The sequence below is a fragment of the Dermacentor andersoni genome, chromosome 3 (genome assembly GCF_023375885.2).
Source record: "Dermacentor andersoni chromosome 3, qqDerAnde1_hic_scaffold, whole genome shotgun sequence".
In the NCBI taxonomy this organism is placed as follows: Eukaryota; Metazoa; Arthropoda; class Arachnida; order Ixodida; family Ixodidae; genus Dermacentor; species Dermacentor andersoni.
This window is the reverse complement of record NC_092816.1, coordinates 40,861,132-40,868,347: the sequence shown is the minus strand read 5'-3', so window position 1 is coordinate 40,868,347 and position 7,216 is coordinate 40,861,132.

Here is a 7,216-nt window from a genome sequence, read left to right as displayed (position 1 = left end):
AGTGGCCGCGCGCATAACCCTATGGCGCAAGTCACCGAGCGTACATAGGAAGCAAAATGGAAGGAAACGAGCAGGCAAGAAGCGGCGGCATTCACTAAGCCGGTCGAGGTAGAGCCAAATGACAACGCCACTCTTTCATATTACGAAAGGGGACGAGAGAAGAAAAAAAAAAAGGATAATAATAAGGCGAGCCGGGGAGCCGGAAGAGCTGCGTAACAGAGAAGAGGCGGTCGGCAACGAAGTCAGCAGGCGAGGGAGGCGCTGAGGGAAGGAGTCCAGCGACCGAAGAAAAGATGAGGAGGCAGGCCAGAGGTCACCGCGTCTCGGACGCGATTTAAGCGGCGCGCAGGAGGATCGAGGTAGCCGAACACGCCGACGCTGCTTTCGACGATTCACGGCGCGGTGGAACAGAACTGCAGACTTGATCAACTTTCTCGTTCCGCCTCTTCCACTTCTTCCTTCCCCCTCCTACTACGTGCATCTTTTCTCGGTTAATATCGCGTTTTGTGGAGAACTGTGGCGGCGGAGCTGACGCTCCAGAGCGCAGTGACCATCACCGTTTACCCTTTCCCTGGCAGCGCGGCGCCAAGTTCAAGAGCTGGGCTCTTGATCGTTGCGCTGAGATCCGTGCAGCGTCGTGGAGGCTAGCGCTATAGCGTTAGCCAATCGCGAGCCTAAACCGCAGCTGCGCTGGAGAACGCGAGAACAATTCGTGATTGACCTTCTACGAATGGCTACCACTATTGGTCGCCGAAACATTCCTGATAACCAATCAAAAGTTAGCACGTGTGCGCTTACACGGAAAGCTACGACAGTCTATAGTCCACGGGTATAGAAGTGCCGTCACCTGCATATGCTTCCGCAGTGATGCACGCTTTTGCGTGAAAGACAGCGTGGGGCATCTTTCGTCTGCTACGTGCGGCGTTGTTCTTGTCCTCCCCGAAGTACCGCGACTGGCTGGTTCTTTCTTTTTTATTTATTCATTTTAGTGGCTTATTCTCGGCTGCAAACCATTGCTCGAGAAGCTTGCAGGTTTCTCCGGTTTCCTGCGCCTTTCATTCCCGCTGCTGGTCAAGAATACAATGAGATTACGCGCTTCGTAGAGCTCGCGCCGAGCCGACCGCGCCGTCTGGAGACGAAAGAGAAGGAACACGATCCTCCATGCGTGCGGTCTTTCAAAGAGCGAGGCGAGCCACGCTGTGGCCATCGAAACGAATCGGGCCTAGCTCGCTTTCCGGCGCTCGACGGGTAGATTCGTATGCGTATAGAGATATGCGAGAGAGGCTCGGAAAGGTTGCGGCAACTGCGCCCGATTACCGGTCGCGAGGAGAACGTCTGCAAGTGCCGACGACTGAGGTGGTAGTGCGAAACCGCCGTCTGCACGAATAGTGTGGCATATATACGCCGACTTCTACACGCAAGAAAGACCCGAGATGGCGTTGGACATGCTCCCAACTGTTTCGTGTGACGAATCTTCCGCGACAGTGTGCCCGAACCAATGATTCGGGGACACAGCGAGCTATTTGTTCGTATATGCGTTCGCAGCAAAATATCATTTGAGCCTGGAGTGACAATGACAGCGCTATAACACCCCCCCCCCCCCCCCCCCCCGCCGTGGCTTAGTGACTACGGCGTTAATCTTCTGCCCAGCACGAGATCGCGTGTTCTATTCCTATAGCCGCGGCGGCCGCAATTCAATTGGGGCGAAATGTTAAAAAAAGAAAAAAAAACTTGTGTCTTTATATTTCTGTGCACGCGACACAACACCAGGCGGTCGAAATTAATTCGAAGTCCTCCACTATACCTCAGCGTACCTCATAATCCACAGTGCCCCTCCCCCCCCAAACCCCACCCCCCGGTTTCGAGACATTAAACCCCACAATTTAATGACAGGGGCTTCTTGACGTTCTTGCCCTTACGAAGGTCGTTATACCATGGCCGCACTCAAGCGGTCAATTTAGGCATCTCTGGCCTCCTTGAAGCCCTTGGGTTCAGCGAGAGCAGGGGGAAAGTAAACATGTCCGCAGTAGAGATTAGTAAGCAGCGATGTGAAGATTGGTGGAAGAAAAGTAGGGGAACGACAAAGAACGGAGGCGTGTAAGACGAAAGTTCACAATAGGCCTTCACAAAGTTTGGTTATGGCAATCTATCGTGGGTTTCTTTGCTTTTCTTCTTTTCTTTTTAACATAGGTAGTACATTAGGCAGTATAATAGCAAGAGCTTGGTGGGGCAACGCACCACCCCGTTACAAAGGGGGACGCTCATAGCATCCATATATCCATCCACTAACTAGGGTGCAAAACTTGCACCCACCCGATACAAAGGAGAAAGCCACATCATCATCATCATCATCATCATCATCATCATCATCATCATAATCATCACACAGCCGCACACACACGTGCGTAGGGCGCGCATGCATAAGATCGTTTTTGAGTGTGTGTGTGTGTGAGCTTTAACGATCACCATAATCTTGACTGTCACTTTCAGTCACTTTCACTCGCAAATCGACATTCTTATGCTTCGGAATTCCCGCGCCACAGCGCACACGCCTACCTCATATTGATGACGATAGTAACGAGCAATAACGAAGCACGAAAATGAAAAAAAAAGAAAGAAAGAAATTGGCCTATAGCGATTGCTAATGAATCTGAGCGAATTAACGGTGCGGTGCCCCTGTCGTCCGCCTCGTGCGTCACGAATCCAAAGAGCCGCTGCAGCGCTCCGTCGATGCGATGCCTTATAAGAAACAAAAATGCAGGCAATAGAAAATGGCACGCAGCAAAAAAAAAAAAAAAACGAAACAGAGCCGCGTCTTACAAGGAGCCAAAGTGTAGCGCTCGCGGCAAGACATCAGATTGATAAACATTCCGACCAGCGCGGTCGCGAGTTGAACGGCCGCGGAGAAACTGCGAATGTCTTGATTCGTAAATCAATATAGGAGTACGTATCGGCGTGCCCCCCCCCCCCCCCCCTCGCATCCGCTATAACAGGCGTCCGATTCGAAAAGGAAAGGAAATGCCCTGGAGTAACCCCGACTTATCTATTACGAGACAGCCGTTAATGCCGGCATCATCGGAGCCACGTATAGGTATTCGGAAGGGTCCCAGGCACGTATAGCTCAATTACGAGAGCGTCCTGTTATCACGGTGCCATCCGCAATCTGCGTGTGCCCCCACCACCCCGAGTTGGCCACAACCCTTTGGCCGCCGCTGCGTATAATAATAATGACGACCCCGAGTGTCGGACATTAAGTGCGTCGCCCAAGGGTCTCCCTGCTGTGCGTACCGACCCTCGTCGTTGGCGTGGATGCCGTGGGTGAGCATGAGGCCGCGTAATTGCATTCGCGGGCGCCCCTTCGTTTGCGGCCCGCTTCACCGCAGCGCCGCTCTCAGCGCAGAGACCCACGGAACGGGCTGCGTCGGAGACCGCGGCATCCTTCTTCTCTCTACTATGCGTGCGAATGTGCGTGTATGTATAATTTAAAGCATATGCATACGCCGGTGTGCAAGCCTGGGTGTTTGTACTTAAGTGCGTGCGTGCGCTTGTATGTGTGCGTTACATGTCTGTGTGTGTCTGTGTGTGTTCGTGTATGTGTGTGCATGCGTTTGCGCGTGTGATTGCTTTTTTGTATGCGTTGGTATGAGTGGTGCGTTCAGGTGAGTGTTGTGTGCGTTTGTGTGTGTGTGCGTGCGGTGCTTTTGCGCGTTTTCTTGTATTTTTTTGTACAGGGAGCGTTTTTTTTTTCTGTTTGTATCTGTACATGTTCGTGTCTGTGTATAAGGTCTCCGTTCCCGCGCACCAATGAATGTGGCCAGAGTGCGCTATAATAGGGCAGTCCTTATAACCGGACCTCTCCCACAGCTACAAACGGTTTCTTTCTTTCTTTCTTTCTTTCTTTCTTTCTTTCTTTTATGCGTATAATTGCGGCTAGGGAGCGCACCCTCTTTCTTACGCCGGTTCTTATACGTATATACTTGATAGTAAAGCCGCTCCCTTTACTTTAAATTGTAATTAGATAATGCTACGCGATGCCACTTTGGATGACGTCATCAGAACCAAGCCCTGCCAGCAGAAGACAGGCAGTGCGTGGTGTCCCGTGTGTGCTACTGCACGTTTCAGTTTTTTTTTTTTTCTGTTCTCGGCACCAGAGTTAACTACAAAAATTACAAGAGCGAACTCTGGCGCTATTAAGTTTACGAAGGAGGGAGGGGGGGGGGGGTATGACGGTTCAGTGAACAATGTAAATCATGAGTACCCCGTGGATTTGGCTAAACTTCGCCCTTCTGGCTTCAAACGGCCTTGTGACTTTGCAAATTGATAATATTCAGCAATACGCGCATTGGGTTTGAAAACACGACAGTTCGCCATGGTTATACGTATATGCGCGCTAGCAGAGACTTCGTGCCTTGCTTGCTTTCGTAAAGTACGAGTTCTTGGAAAACTTAGAAAGAGTAAGGCGTAACAAACAACGTCACAAGAAGGTGTGAAGCCACTGACACACACTGTAAAATAATTTGCACCCCTAAGAAGTAAAAAAAAAAAAAAGAGGGGTGTAAATGTGTCCATAACCGACATTCTAAGCGTGTGAGTTACAGACACATTTACACCACTTCTTCACTTTCGAGGCTGTAAATTATATTACAGTGTACGGAGGTTACACAAATCAATGTGATACAATATGACCCTTATTGTACAGAGATGAAAGATCGCAGACTCCGAGTCGCCTGTTTAACCATTCTTGAAGGAAACTCTGTCCTCGCCGACGTATACAATAAATGCGCGAGCCAGCTACGGGTGTGTGTACGTTTCGCTATGCGCTTGAGCGCGTGTTCATTTATCCAGATTGGCGGTGGGACCCACGCACACTAAATACTTACCCGCGTGCGTTAAATCAAACTTTAAACGAGCCGTATACCGTATACGTCTTCGCCGCTGACACAGCAACCTCGCCTGCGTCTCGCAGGACTGCACGGCGTTTTTTTTTTTTTTTTCTCCCCGGAAGCGGTTACATTCAAATTGCTTCCTAATGACGCTGTTCGCACGCTGTGCAGTCTCCCGCTAAACAACTAAGACAGCTGCAGCTCTTTACACTGCGTGATCGCTCCCGCGCAGGCGTGTATAACGTATTGCGTTGATTATACGCGAATAGCACCGCCACCTGGCGCGGCATTCCTGCAATTAACCCCCCCCCCCCCTTTTTTTTTTCTCTTGTTCTCACGAAACACGCTTCCGCACATTCCGTGTGATCTTCTATATAATAGCACCAACTCGTGTAACTACTCGGAACCCATTCGGTGGTGCTATAACGTTGTTTTCTGCTTCTATATATAATATATGCTTCTCTCTCTCTCTCTCTGTCTCTCTCTCTCTCTCTCTATATATATATATATATATATATATATATATATATATATATATATCTTTTTTTTGATGGCTTATTTACTAAACGGTTTTTGGCTGGTGGACCAGCCTTCATCAGAGTACAGTAACATATATATATATATATGCGTCTGCATAGCCACGTTCATTTGGAGTCTCGGAAGACCTCCGAATGTGCAATGTTATCGCGCAAACGCGATATACGCAAGACAAAGACAAAAAAAGAAAAAGAACAAGTGCTCGGCAGAGGGCCTAATACAGTAACAGCGTTGCCCGCGGGCCTGTCCTCTTCAACGTGCTGAAGAAACGTTCTGCAGCAGCAACCTTACGGTTTGAAGTGCGTTGCCTAGAAACGAGACGTCACGTCTCTATTCGAACAAGTGCCCTGGTAAGATGTGCTTGTTTATGAACTCGCCCGTGCACAGGGCAATGGCTGCCTTTATAAGAGGAAATACAGATCAGAGTCGATCGAAGCAGTGGGTATGCGTGCAAATCCGAGAGATCTGGGCTTCCGTCGACTGCCAGGCGACGCGATGAAGTGCGCGGCGCCACGACTAGTATCAAAGCGTCGTGATATCAACAGTAACTTCATCTTGAGGTTGGTAGTAGTAGTACTCCGTAAACTACTACCGACAGACTCCGTAAACTTCTCCGTAAACTACTACCGCCGACTCCGTAAACGTTACGCTCTATTTGCACAATCAATGGTCTAGTAGAGTCCTTTTCAGAGATGCAAGCCCGCTTCATTCAGTCAAGCGTCGGTTGAGCTCATCACGTGATACCCTTTCTCCGTCTACATATACTTTCTTCCATCAAAAAAAAAGGGGGGGGGGGGAAGAAAGAAGGGTAGGGATCCAGTAAGAAGTTTTTGTTTTGTTTATTTTTGTAACGTGTAACCTTTTTATCAAGAGACTGCATGACGCATATTTCTGGCTGCAACTTTTCTCAGGAAGCCGAAACGCTCGTCGCAGCCAGCAACAAGCCCACACCCCGCGTCGTCGCCTATCAGCGGCAGGTGTGGTCGCCCTCTTCAAGAACGCCGAATTTGTGGTGTACCCACGCCTATACGACAAGCCTGAACGTATGCACCACGGAGGCGAATTACCGCACAAGGAGCTGTTCCGCGAGTGTCCGTCTCCTATATCCCCTACACTTTCATTCCTTCTGTTTCATTCAACCCCCAAACCAAGTCGCATTTATTTCCGTTTTGCCCTACATACGAACCGTATCTCCGCCCTCGCAAGCAGCCGACGCCTGACGCCATCTTGTTTCGCGAGTGAGAGAGCCACGTTTCATTTGTTCAGTCTTTTTCATTTTTTTTTACACATCCTCATTTTTTGCCTCTTCTAAGGCATCGGAGGGGAAGGGAGGAGGGGAGAAGGTGAGTGGAAGGGTGTTGAGGTTGGTGGTGGTACCGCGGGAGGCAGTTGCTATATAGTACTATCCAGTTCGAGTGCCCAAAGCAAGAGTGACTGAGTGTACAATATAGAGTTGTAGAAGCAAGGCGACCCGCCGACATCCTTCTGCTGCCTTCTGCTTCCGTTTGCTGCCTTCTGCAACTTTCCGCTGTCGTCTGTTCGTGTGCACAAGCTACAAGTTGCAGCACTTAGGGTGGTGGCGGTTGTTGCTTGCCAACTCTGTGCTGCGGCTACGGTGACATTCCAGCAGCGACAGCCAGGAGGAAAGGGGGGATCCACGTCATATATGGGACCCCCTTCTGCTAACCCCACCCGTCCCCCAACCCACCGTTCGCGTCGCGTGAAAGTTGGGAGGGGAATGAAGGTTCATGATTTGTGTGTCTGCCCCGGCACCGTCGGAAACGAGCCGACGCCCT